At 38.3% G+C, this 14,740-nt stretch overlaps 1 protein-coding gene across 8 annotated transcripts in view; it reads right to left on the bottom strand.

Annotated features, from left to right (window-relative positions):
* The window catches only part of Fmn1 (formin 1), a 375,832-nt gene that overhangs the window by 269,071 nt on the left and 92,021 nt on the right, over positions 1-14,740 (bottom strand). The gene's annotated exons all lie outside the window — the stretch shown is intronic.

The following is a 14,740-nucleotide window of genomic DNA, read 5'->3' as shown; positions in this document are numbered from 1 at the left end:
TTACATTTTTAAAGGAAGGAAAGGAGGAGGAGAAGAGGCAGGGAGAGGAAAGAAGAGAAGTAAAAGCAGCAGCAGTAACTGAGACCTTATGGACCCCAATGTCAAAAATATTTACTATTTGGCTCTACAGAAAAAGTCCACAAACCCCTGTTCTAAAATATTTAAAAAATGCTTTTAACTTCGCCCAGGAAAAATCCATTTGTGTGAATCTTTACTAGAAGAATTATCATTATTATCCAAGATGTATTATGAAGATAAAAGATATCTGTCAAAGGATGATTCATAATAGAAAAAAAACTGGGAAACTAAATGCCATAAATTATTATATTTAATGCCATATAAGTAATATCTATTATATTATGCCATACTGTGAAATTTTTTTCTTTTTGTGTGGAACTGGGATTTGAACTCAGGGCTTTGCACTTAAAAAGCAGGCACTCTACTGCTTGAGCTACAGTGCTAGTCCATTTTGTCCTCATTATTTTGGAGATGGGGTCTCATGAACCACTTGCTCAGGTTGGCCTCAAACCATGATCCTTCTGATCTCAGCCTCTCAAGTAACTGGAATTACAGGCATGAGCTATAGGTACCTGGCAAGAATTATAAAGTTTTTAAAATATGTTTTCAAAGAATATTAATATATAGAAAACATTCAAGATAAGATACAAAGTACAATATTTACCTTACTTTAATGTGTGGAAGGAAAACATACCAAAAATGTTAATAACAAGAGTTTCATTTTCTTTACATTTTTCTGTATTTTCCACACTTTTTTCAATGGATGTTCTAAATCTTTTGTAATCAGAAAAACCTTTAAATAAGTTAAAAGGTAAGTAATTCACTTGAGTAAGCCTGAACCACCAAAGGATGGGAGAGCAAATGAAAATTATCTAATAATTCAATGCTGCATAGTGAGCCAAGCCAAGCAGGTGAGTCTAAGCCTCTACCTGTTGGTAATGTGTTTTCCCAGATGTGCAAATTGAGTATAGTGGGAAGGTTGCCAATTTGTTAAAGTCAGTAAGTGTTCTACTGTTAAGACTATAACTATGCTCATCTACATAAACATTTCACGGCCAGTCCCTGACCTATACCTTGAATCTACATCCAAAGCATGAAAGAAATTTTGTTTTAAGACTGGAGGTGTGGCTCAGGTGGTACAGTACCTGCTTTGCAAGCACAAAGCCCTGAGTTCAAAGACCTGACAAGAAACTTTACTGTTGGCTTCAAATCCTATCCCCTGATGCTATGATTATGACATTTCTCTTCTGGACCTTCAGTGACTTCCTACTGCACATAGATTTCAAAGTCCTTGGTTGGATAGCAAGATCCTTTATGGTTGGCCTTAACATAGTTTTCATATTTCCCTCTGTAACCCCATGCACGTATCCCAGCTTCTGGTACCACTGGGAGCATTTCCACGCCCCAGACTGCATCTTCTTGTCCATCTCCTTCACCTGCACCAACCATGAACCTATCAGTCCTTCAGGACCCACCTAAAATCTCAACTCCTCTTCCAAGTTTACTCATGTATTTCCACACTAATCTCCACTTTTCTGTTATTTTGAGGTACTGTGTACATAACCACAACTCTGTCATGCTGTGCTCTGTTTATGTTAGGTTATTTTATGTGTGTTTGCTTTGCCAAGAGCCTGTAATATGACAGGAGCTTTTCCCACTGCAGTATTATGGCCACATAGAGAAGTATCAAAAACATTTATCCTCATATTCAGAGATGTCATTTCCTCCCTAATTTCCAATGACTTTGGAAAGGCTGTCTCTAGAAATGGCGAGGTGCTGGGGTGGGGTGTGCAACTGGAGGAGTAAAACATTATAGAGTGGGGACATGGAAATTCTCTTTCAAACTCCATAGCTGTATTATTCTTATAAAACTAGAATTTAAGTAAATGGAGCATAGTGCCATCAGGTGGAAAGTGAGACCAATCTTGTCATCTCTAAATTCCATCCTCCCTCCTCCCTTCCCTTCCTTCCTCTCTTCCTCCTTCCTTCTTTCTCTCCCTCCCTTCCTTCTTTTTTCTCCTTTCCTCCTTCTTCCTGTCCCTTATCTCTCTTCTACACACAGAAAGATTCTACCATAAAATTTAAATGCTATTGGGTACTATTGAGACCACAACTGTAGGACAAGCCCAAGAAGGCTCCTAGTCAGTCACGAGCCACATGCAAACCCATGAAGTGAGGCCTTCTGACCTTTTGCCCCTTCTGTAGTATCCTAAAGTTGCAGACAAAGTGTGGAAATATTATCTGACTTCAGTTTTGTTTCAGTTCCATGAGATGAAAATTTGTAATAAAAAAAATCTCATTTGGGTATTCAATATAAAGAAATTTACTTTTATCAATTTTTAAAGCCAGGGGAAAAAATTAGGCCTTTTCTGATCTCCTTGTTCAAAATAGATGACTCCAGTATTTATTTCATACTCATCTAATTTTTCCTCTACAGAATGTATTCATTTACTTGTTACTTGTCTCAGGGGTCCAGGGAAAAGTCTGATGGGGAGGCAGAACCTCACCCACATGTTCTTCAGCATCTAACACAGTGGCTGATTTCAGCGAGTGTGAAATAATACTTGTTGAATGAATTAGATGTGTATTATGTGAGCAGTATGTGCACGGAACAGCCAGATTTCGTAGTGATAAACTCTACTCTTTATTTATCAGCCCTAATGAGTACCTACTGTTGAGTTCAGTATGGACCTTGTAGTAAGAGTCAAGTTTAAATCCTAGCCCTAATCTCTCACTAGCCAAGGGGCCTTCGACAATTTACTTAACCTCTCTGTGTCCCCGTCTCCTCTATGAAAGGAGGGAATAATGTTTTCCACCTTCTGGAGTTGCTGTAAGGATAAAAGAGTTAATCTATACAGTGCACTTAGAGCAGTGCCTTGCACCACATACACCACATACATTCCTGCTGTGAGAATTATTACCTTTGGTTCAGTGCTGAGTTAAATATCATGGAAGCCAAAAGGTGAAGGGGCAGAGCTGCTCTTCTGCAAAGAGTCTCATTCATGTTCAAATAAATGATCCAATAAATGTATCCTCAAATTTACTTTTGCACATTTTGAAACATTTCTCTTGTTTCTCATCTTCCCTTCAAAGTATAATGTGATATAGGGAAAAAAATAAGCCAATAAGCCAGCAAAGTGAGTTTTATACTTTCACACTGGAGGATTGAGGATCTTTTCAGAATGTTTTATTCAGCTAAGTTATCATGGTTTCTTTTCCATTTTGCCTTGGATCCATTTTATTCAAACACAGAATTAACCCTAGTCATCTTTAGTTTAGTAGCTTGTTTTTATCATCTCATTACTATCTGAAAAATCTGCAAGAGGATTGCTATAATCGCCAATGTGGTTTTGCTATGTCTTAAGGCTATTATCCTCCCAAAAAACAGAGCTCCAATTTAAACTGCATGTCAGTAGAAAAATCAATTTACCTAAATAAAATTAACTTCATAAGCAATTTTTTCAGGAAAGCAACTGATCCATAAAGTGAGCTAAGTCTACACGAAGAATAGAATTGAATCCAGCATGTATTTTTCAGCCAAGAAGGACTTATCAATATATTGAAGCTCATGCTAATCATTCTCATGCTAACGATTCCACTGAATAACAGAATAGGAACCTTTGAGCCTAGTGTTGCTGAGAAATTCTAAATAAGCACAGATTATCAATGATGGCTTCAGAACAGCAACGAGGATTAGGCTGAACTGTATTGTGCTGACAAGCATTTCAGCAGTCAGGTTTTTACTGTGGGCTTACATTTTATTTACATACTTAGAAGTGGATGTCCTTGCCAAATCTTCATAATTCAAAATAAGAGTACAGGTCACAGTACTGGCTTATTGACAAGAAAGAATGAAAGCATACAATTTATTTTCTGTTCCTTTATTTGAAATGAAAATCACATATATTAATGGTAAGAATGCAATGAATTCCTTGGGAAAACTACCCTTATATAAGGTTGAGTCAAATGACTTATTATAAGACTGAGCACACCCAAGACAGCGCCACTGTAGGGAAACAGGTAACATGCATCTACTCTTGCAGCAATGTCTTCTAGCTACTTTCATTCTAAATAGTTCTGCAATTTGCCAGGGAATCAAGGACAATGTGTATTACTGAGAAAGCGGAAATAATGAAGAAAAATAGGATAATTGCATGCAAATTAGTAAAAAATGTTACTCGCTGAAAGGACTAGATACTATTTTCTTTGCAGGAAAAACTTAAAGCACCTCTATTTTTAAAACAATGGTGCTTTGAGTCTTAATATTTGTACCATTAAAAGAAAAGCACTGAGAATTTTGAAATCTTATCTATGGTTTCCATGGTAAGCAGAAGACAGAATGCCCTCTTGCAGGGTTCCCATAGCGGTGGTGGAGGTCCCCCAGGAGCTGTATCACACATGCTCTGACCTGATGAGCAGTTCATGATGCTGTCTTCCATGGCCTCAACACAAGAGATTAGAAACAGAAGGGTTAATACTAAACACTTCCCGTCTGGCCATCATGATTCTAGGCCATATGTTCTGGATTATTTCATTAGATTGGGGAACAGGAGTCCTCCTTCAGAATTAGAAACAAAAAATTTTCTCTGGGCAATTTTGAGTCTATCCTGCCAGGAAAAGAACAGACAAAATCAGGTAGGTTATGATTTCAACTAGCATAAGCTACCCTGTTAAAGGGAAATAGAATTGTTGGGGACTCGTGGGGCATGTGAGGAACCTGGAAGACAAGTTAGCAGAAGGCTTTCATGATGTTATCCAGGCTGGACTACTAAAGATTCATAGCCCTCAGGAATAACTCATGGTCTCCTTCAAAGAAAACCAGATCAGCTGAAGTGCTGGCTAAAGATAAGGACAACCTGAAATGAGTAACTACTGGTGAAAGATTCCATGGACCCCATATCCTTGCAATTAGGTAGAAATCATGAATCCTGACTATACCTATATATTTTTTCCATACTGTGGGATAACTACAGATTGAATAATTACTCCCTGTTTTCTCTTTCAGTGAATATTATTTTCCTTTTTTGTCCCTTTTCTGTCTCACCAGGAGTCTATGTTAATTACAATAAAAGCCCTTAACTGCAAAATGTTATAACAGATTATGACTGAACAAGCAAAGAAACGAACACTACTCAGAGACTGGATTTAGGGAAGAGATACCCATGACACCCCTCTGGATCAGAAATGTGTGAGTTTGTGCTGTTTTCTTTGGGGAGGAGGTGTCTGTGATTATGTACAGCAGAGTGGGGACACTGAGGACCAAATCATGTAGAGAATGAAGGAGTGAAAACTGGAAGGGATGTCACAGAAAGGGTACTCTTCCTCCTTCGGGACCTGCTCACAGAAAATAATGGGAGGCTCTGAGGAGCCACATCTCCGCCAAAAAGTGGACTTTTCAGAGCTGACTGATCAGAAATGGCTGCATGACCTCAGCTAGTGCTAACAGATTTTTCTCTCCAACAAACTGGATCCATGAGACTGAAAGGAAATGAGAGTCACTGGATCTGAGTCTTGTAAATGATAGAAAATACCCATGAGATTCCTGGTTGCCACCTGGTCTAGGTCTTTCTTATTCAATTTTTTCCTTGCTTCATCAATTACAGTGTTCTACAAGTAAATTCCATTTAAATCAAACACAACCAGAGTCAGTGCTTCACAAACACAAAAAGACTAATGTGGGAGTCACTAGAAGACTCCCACATTAGAGAGAGAAGATAGTCATCCCCCTCTTATTCACAGCGGACATGTTGCCAGACCCCAGTGGGTGCCTAGAACTGTACATTGTAGGTTGGTGGAGTGACTCAAGCAGTAGAGCACCTGCCTAGCAAGTATGAGGCCCTGAGTTCAAACCCCAGTGCCACCAAAAAAAAAAAAAGACCTAATGAAACTATACATAATGCTGAACTCTATACAGTCCCAGAAATTTCACCTGGTGTGCCTTTGTGGCTTAAAACTCAGCTTTCTGTAATATGTACATGAGTCCATAAAAATGTATACATCTTCTATTTAAATCTGTTAGCCTTCAAAGGAAATTTGAGTCATATTGGAGCATCCCAGAGTCCTCTCTTACCAAATGCAGTGGTAATTGAACTGAATTATTAATTCAATTCTGAGCTCATGGAAGTTCTCAGTAGCATCCAGCAGAGTGGAACATAAGCTTTCTCTTGAAGTTCCTTTCTAGAAAACACACAGTGACATTCTGCAAGTTTTCCTTCTAGTTTACCCATCACTACCTCTGAGTCATGGCTGGCTACTCCTCCTCCCCATGTCTAAATCAAGGTTCTTGACCACAGCACTATTGACATTTTGGGTCAGATAATTCATTTCTATATGAGGATGTCCTTTACATTGCAGCATGCTTAGCAGTTTCCCTGGCCTGGCCTCTCCCCACCTAGTTAAAACAGCACCCCCATCTCTTCCCCTGGCCAAGTGTAATGAGTACAAGTATCTGCAGACATTGCCAACCATCACCAGGGAGAAAACTTGCCCCTCACTGAGAACCGTTGCTTTCAATATTTCAATATCCCAAAGGTCTGTGCTGGGCCCTTCTCTAGTTTTACTCATTGTATTCATCATTTCGTTTGGGCTCAATGTTTTAAATGTCATCTAAATTCTAGTGACTCCCACATTAACTTATCCAGCTGTGACCTTTTACTCATCTGTCTCATATATATACCCAGCAGCTCACTGCATGGCTAATATTCATCCCAAATTTGATTTTCCTCCTGGTCTGGTTCCTCCAGGAACTATCTTTCCAAGTTCAGCAAATGATGTCATTTTTCACTCATATTTAAGATTCAAAACTTGCATCATCCTTTCCCTCATATCCCATCTACATGTTGTGAATAAGACTTGTTTGCTCTGCCGCCAAATAATATCTCAAATCTGGCTGCTCTGCACAGCAACTGCCCAGGTCAGGCCACCATTCACTCTCATCTGAGCAAATGAAAGAATCTTCAGCTCTTCTTCCAGTCCTGCCACCTCCTGTATTAGTTCCCATAAAGCACATTTTTTCAAAGAATCTTTAAAAAATATCACACCATTGCTCAATCAAATCCTCTGATGAATTCCCATTATAGGTAAAACAACATTGGCAAATCCCTGGCCTTGAGGACTCTCGTCTGCTCTGTCCCTGCCTTCCTCTGTCTCTTTCTATCGCTGACCACCCCCTTACTCACTCCATTCTTTCTGGCTGTCCTGTGAGCAGGCCAACCTCACTCTCACCTTGAGTGTTTACATGTGGTATTTCCTCTACTGGGATTCTGTCTCCCAGACTGTCACATAGCTGATTTCTTTGCATCATTCAGGTTTCTGTCTGAATATCCTTCCAATATAATGGCTTTCTTGTCACTGTCTTGGCACTGAATTTTCTCTCAAGTATTTTATTCATAGTACATACTACCTAAAACTATACAAGTAATGAGCCTCAGAGTTAGCTGTAGCAATGCAAAGTATCAGATCTCTTTCCTTCTATATAGATGGCATGATGGTGCTCCCTCTTTTTCTTAAAGAAAAAGAAAAGAGAAATGCTAGTATAGTTCAGACATTTCATGTAGTTCACTCATCAATTACAGTTCTTAAAGCCCCAGAGGTGTGCTACAGATCAAGAAAAGAACATAGGTTTTAGGTTGGAGGCCATGATGCCAGGAGTGTGGGGCTAGGAATTTTGAGGCCATGCTTAGGCACAGTGGGAGAGTCTTGTGACTCATTAGTAATGTCTCCCTGGCACAGGAGGGAAGTGGAATGGGGTATGTGCCATGTTTTGGGCATCCATTCACTAAGCCTCCTCCCACCTCTCTCTCTGTCTGCTTACTTTTTGGCAGTTCTTTCTCATTGGCATCCTTGTCAGCTGAACAAGAAATCAGAAGAAATGTGAGACCCAGTAAAACAAGTTAACTAAATAGTTGCTAGTTTCATAAAGGTTTTCAGGGATGTGGAGGGGAAACACATTAAGACAAAGGGGTATACCAAAATAACTGATGGGGTGAGTCTTCTATGTCTCTTACTCCCCTGAGTAGAGGAAGAAGAGAATGGCATTTGAAAAAATGAAATAAATTCCAAATAAGACGCTCTTGTTTTCTTTCCATCTAAGAGAAAAATAGATTAAACAATGAAATTATGAGAATATAATGTGGAGGGCACTTAAAGAGTGTGTTCCATTAGCAGGATGTTCATTATGCAATTCTCTAACCATGCTATTGAATAATTAAGCAAGGACAGGCCCAGAGAAATTGAAGACAGGGAGAAAAAAGGAAAAAAAAATATGAAAGATAAAACAAAAACTACCCAATCATCCAAATTCCTCTCCCCACTCATAAGAAAGGAGAACTGATAGCCCTTGGCTCCGGACATGTAACTATATCCTATCCCTCTTTTGATGTTCTCACTAAGAGGGATTTAACTGCCCTTTCCTTGATTCATTAGCTGGTCACTTCAAAGAGATCCTAAAAAGGCAATATTTGCCTAAACAACTCCCCTGTCTTAGTAAATCCAGACAAAACCCCAAAAGCAATTCATCCTAAATTTCACACATTATTGTCTTTGGCCCCTGTCAGTGACCTCAGCCTATGATATTGATTACTACTCTGCCTCCCAATATGAATCTTTCAGATGATCAATCAGCTCACAGAACAGGGAGGTCTAATACTGAAAAGGGCCTAATGTCCATGATTAACCCAAGAAAAGAAAACAAATGCCTTAGCAAACTTGCCATAACTTTACCATTTTTAGCCCATTTCTTCCCCCCAAAGTAAGGAAGGAATGATCCATACTAGATCTAGAGCACAATTCAAGACTAACCAAGATGAAGATGGGTGCGTCACTTAGTAACAAATAACCTAAAGTGTATTATTAAATTAACAAACGTCTTTATTCTAACATGCAAAATGAGATTCCTGTGCCAGGACGGCATGCTGCTCCTTGATAGTTTCTGTAGGGATTTTTTTTGTTGTTGTTTTGCTTTTTTTTAAACACTAATAGATAAGTGGGCAAAGGACAAGTAAGGATAAATGACCAATAAGCATGGGAGATGTTCGACAACACTAGTAATGAAAGAAATGTGAGTGAAAAGAATAAAATATAATGCTTCCTCATCAAATCAGAAAAGCTGAGACACTGAAAAACTGCACTGTCAGTAACAGAGTAACAGTGTGGACTCTGTTCTAATAAGCAAAACAGTGCCCTTCATGTCTGAGCTAGCCCCAGACTCATGGAGCAGCCAGACACCACAAGTTCCCATTAAATTTTTGTTAAACAAATAAATGAACACATATTAAATACTCATTGAATGGGAGTATACTGAATAAAAATTTGGAGGACAACCTGAAAATAAATATTAAAAGGCAGAATAAACATCATACTTTTGAAAATGTGATATTTCCCCATGAACAAGTTTTCTAAAATGAAAATGTCATATCAAGAAAGGTTTATCAAACTAAAAACTTATAAATTAAAAACTAAAAAATTATAAATAAGCCAAGTGTCCAAAATTAGAAAAGATGGTAAATGAATGACTCATTTTCTGTAGAGAATAGCTCACAAAATTGAAGCAACATGTATGAAAGGTTTGAAAATATGAGATAATGTTAATACTATGTTAAGATAAAAAAATTACACAACAAGTAAAAGGATTTTTTTTTTAAGTATTGTGAAAAGTTTCGGATGGAATTTAAATTTTAACAGTAATTTTTTATGAGTGTGATGGTAGAAGGTTTTATTTTTTTCTATCCTTATAAATGTTTATATTTTTTGTGATAGCCATACAATGCTTTTGTAACAAAAAAAGTGAAATCTGTGTTAGTGAAATAGGAAGAGCATTTTGCTGAGGAGAGCTACTGTGTCACGGACCCTAAATTACATTAGTAGAACATGTGGAGCCTTTCTCTCACCCGCCCCCTGCTTTTTAATGTCTGACTATTTTTAAGAGGGATTTACACATGTGTAAGGCAATATGGCATTTTGATGACTAATAAATATTTTATTTTTAAATTTACTAAATCTCAACTAAAATCCTTTTGCTATCCTACCAGCCCTTTTGTCCTGAGTTAAAATGAAGACAATGACAACTTGTCACTACTTCTAGTCCATTAAAGTTTTCTTATATTAAAATAATTTTAATGCCTTGGCATGCAGTATATTTTTATTAACCTTAAATGAAGAGCTAAATGCAAGTCCTTTGCATTTTTAAGGTTGTCTAGGGATAGCAATTAAGATAATAATTATTCAGAGTAAATGAGCTAATATGTGTAAGCGCTATGTAATTATAAACTGCCATTCAAACGTTGGTTTAAATTTTTTCTGTATGCTATTTCTGACCTGATATTTATGTTGCTCACACATTTCCTTCACAGCCTATGAGCTGATTCATTTCTGCTGCTTTGTCTATGATTTGCATATACCTTCTATAAATATATTGGTTTTTAAAATGTATATTGCAAAATGCTTTCTACTCTACACAGATCATTTAAAACATGAAAAAAAAAATGTAAAAGATCCTGTGAAATGCTTATCAAATCCTCAACAGGATTCTACCACACTCCAACTCAAATGGCTATGTTGGAAAGGCAGATGACAAGCGCTGGTGTGGATGTGAAGAAGTTAGAACACTTGTGAGTTGTCGGTGGGAGTGTAAAGTAGTTCAGCACCTGTGGAAAACAATATGACTTGCCCCACCAGGTTGAACACAGGGTCTGGGGACATGGCTCAGGTGGTAGAGCACTTGCCTAGCAAGTACAAGGTCCTGAGTTCAAAACCCAGTACTGCTTAAAAAATATCAAAATGTTGAACATAGCATTACAACATGGCCTAGCAATTCTATGCCCAGATAAATGAAGACACATGTCCACACAAAAACTTATATACAAACTCAGAGCAGCATTATTCATAATAACTAAAACACAGAAACATCTTGAATGTTCATCTACTTATGATTGGACAATGTAGCATGTCCATACAATGGAATGTTATTTATCAATAAAAGGATACATTTTAAAAACATTATCCTGAGTGAAGGAGGCCCATTACAAAAGTCAATATACACATAATGATTCCAGTTCTTTGAAATATCTAGAACAGACAAGTCTAGAGGGACAGAAAGTAGATGAGTGGTTACTTAGGACTAAAGAGGATAATGGGGAAAATGGTGAAGGACTGCTAATGGGTAGAGGGTGTTTGGGTGGGATCATGGGAGTATTCTAAATTGATTATGGGGTTGGGAGCATTGCTTAAGTGGTAGAGCTTCTGCCTTGCAAGTGTGAGACTCTAAGTTCAAACTCCAGCACTGCAGAAAAACGCCATTAAAATTGATTGTGATGGTGCTTACCTAACTCGGTGAATATACTAGAAACCCTAAATTGTACATTTCAAATGGGTTAATTGTATGGCATGTGTATTACCTCTCTATAAGGCTTTTAAAATGAAGATTCTATGAGTTATCATTTTGTGTGAATTGGTACTATTATATATTAGGGTAATCATTTGGGGAAAAAATCTGTGGTACTAACAAAGTATTTGTATCTTTTTACTACTGACATTTCTACACATTTACCCTAAAGAAATAATAATGAAAACAAAAAAGGTATGTGAAGAAAGTAACCACACTATTTTCTATCAGTTTCAAATTAGAAACAATTTAAACATCTGATGGATTTAGTTCTACATGATAAAAAATTTTTTACCACCCATTGTACTTTAAAAAGCTATAAGTAATAAGACCATATAGAAACCTAAAAAGTAGGACATAGTATATAAAATATAAAATAGTCTGAGTCATTTTCAAACACCTGCCTCTATGAAAAGAATTGGGGTGGCTGATTTACAGAAGATTTTTATTGTCTTTTGCTTTCTATAATAGTGCTTTTGTATAATCCTTTTAATTAAGAAAAATATTGAAACTATTATTGCTCCATTAAACTAGAAGTAAGCCGAACAATCCAATAACACTAAAAGATCCCCTGGAGATCTCAATGCAAGACCATTGGGTACTCAAATGGAAGAACCTCAGGCACCAGTGTTTAACTTAAACTTATTACAAATCCCTCTGACAATATTAGAGACAACATGGTGGTTGGAAAAACTCCAGCCTATTAGGTGATTGGGACATAGTCTACTTGTACATCTAGTATATTTTTCACCAGGTTTTTCTTTTTTTCATCGAGTACATGCATGATAACAATCATTACTGCTCAATTCACAAAGCTTAAAATACTTGCCCTGTTCTCCTTACCCTGAAAGGTAAGGAGTAGCATCGCAAATGTGATATAGGTAGTGGGAATGAGGTTTGCTAGGAAGCAATGTGTGTAGATGTGCAAGAAAGAAAGGCATGCAGGACAGAGGTGTAAAACTCTTGATCCTATGGCCACTGGGTCTGTATTGTCCAAAAGGTGTAGCCGCCAGGTTACACCTGCCCTCTGCAGAGCTGGTGCACAGAGAATGAGGAAAAGGAGGGGGAAGCTGGGAGAGCCTTTGCTATGCCTTCTCTATCTTCTTCACAATGGCCTCAGTGTGGAGTGAACAGGAAAAACAGAAGCAAAACATCTAACACCCCCTCAAGGCACATCTACCTCTAAACATGCTGTGCTTGAAGCATCTGCATTTGCTGGTGTCACTTGGATACCAAAAAAGAAATAAATGTGGTACATGATATCCACAACTATGAAGCCACCTTTCTCCAATGACAGTTTATTCCTCCATGAAGCACAGAAAATACAAGATCTTACAGAAACTACAAAAATCACCAGGCATCAATGCATTGAGGCACCTTCATCTATAGCACACCCCAGACCCTAAATTAAATAATTTAAGGACCTATCTTCTGTCATTACTAATCCCTCTTCTAGAAGAAACTCCTTGACTAATAATATAAGCCACAATAAAGCACAGATTTACCTCACTCCTTTGGACACAATGTACTACATTTTGAGTGCCCCATCTCAGAGCCTGCTTCGTGGTCTGGTCTGTTCCTTCAGCCCCAACCCCTTTCAGGTCTCTGAAGTGCAACCATACTTCATAGTGGAGCCTTCTTTAACAATAAAACACTGACTGAAAACTGTTTCTACTGTCCCTTTAATTATTCTTATTAGGCTTTTGCCCAAAAGTGTGGGAAACCAGATAAATAGCCATGTGCCTGCTCTTCAGCTCAGGAATTGTACTGGGCTTGGCTCCCTATGATCCAAGTCAAGCCTCCTCCCCTGGCAGGTCTCCATAATCTTCCAAGCTGCTTTCCCACCTAACTTTTCTTTGTACAGAATGTCAGCCTGGTTTCCTTCAGGGTCTGCTCTGTCCTGCAGGCCCTATGTGGTACCACTGTTGGTGCCTGTCCATCTCCATGCTGTGCAAGAATGGACAGGAGGCACTACCTGACCACCCAGCCCAGGCTTATGGATACTTCTGTTTGTACAAGGAGGGGCATTCAAGCAGCCCAGGCCTCTGAGTAAGGGACTCTAGCTGCCAAACTTCAGGATAATGACATAAGAGGAAATAGTTGGCTTAGTGCTAGCTGAACATTTAGACCTACACATAAATATGCAGAAATTATGAAAATATGAATATTTTCCAAGAAATTTTCAGAGAAGAGTTCAACATTTGATGTATGTTCATTATATTCCCATCAGCCTGTGTCTCTTGCATCTGTTCCTTTTGGGAAACAGTTGTTGTTGGTTCAACCATTTGAATCATCCAGCTGCGTGTTTGTGTACACAGCAAGAGCACCACAAATATGTGAGTCTCTGTCTCATGACAAAAGCATTTAGGGTTTCCTTCCTCTGTTGTTTGATCAACAATACACTTTTGTTGGACAGAATCATAGGTAAATACACAGCGATGATGGCTGCAATGTCTCACCTGAACTATAAAGTCTGACTTTCTCATCACCTGACTCAAGATATAACTTAAACACATTTAAAGTACTATAATTAAAAGAGTGAAGATGATCCTACTCTAGCTGATAAGATCTTTGACTTCTGGAAGTGGAGGTTTTTTCCTTCCTTATATTTCCTATCTATGTTTGAAAAGTTGGAAACACCTCCATAGTTACTCTTCGATCAGTTGCTGGGAAGTGGGGGGGAGTCTGGCTGCTAAGCACACCTCAGAAGGTAAACTGGGATCTGAACTCATCTTTAATCCAACATAGTCCAGTGTCTCAGTTTTACATGTAATATGTATGTGTCCATCAAAAATTTATCTGTTTATTCGGCCAAAATGCTGAAGAAGCACCTACTCTGCCAGGTACTGAATTATGTGATACAAAGGTAGCTAAGACAGGTCCCTGCCTTCAAGGAGTCCAGTCTCCCATGGAGAAAACAAAGAACTACATAAATTCTTCAAATTTAAGTGTTGAAGGGGAGCACTAAGGGATAAAGACTAGAGCCATCCAAGGCAATCCTAAGGAGAGGGCAGGAGACTAAGGGTCAGGCTAGGATATTTCTCCTGGGAAACAAAACTTTACACCTGAATAATAAATAAAATTTAACAGGAAAAATGAGACGAATATGTGCACATGAGAGAATGCATGCATTCAGAAGATGATGCGTTTCAATAGCCTGGAATGTGGGATGCTGATGTACGAGGTAGGCAAGGCTCAAGTCCTTATGGTCCTTATATACAGTGGCGATAGGAGGTTAGATGTCAACCTCATGTCTCAAAGATATCTTGATCAGAGAGAAACTTGACATCTTGCCAGCTTCTACCTCTCTCATCTCCGCCTCTTACATGTAGATGGTTCTCC

The sequence above is a fragment of the Castor canadensis genome, chromosome 2 (genome assembly GCF_047511655.1).
Source record: "Castor canadensis chromosome 2, mCasCan1.hap1v2, whole genome shotgun sequence".
Classification (NCBI taxonomy): Eukaryota; Metazoa; Chordata; class Mammalia; order Rodentia; family Castoridae; genus Castor; species Castor canadensis.
Note: the sequence above shows the minus strand (reverse complement) of the source record. Positions and strands in the feature narration are given on the sequence as shown.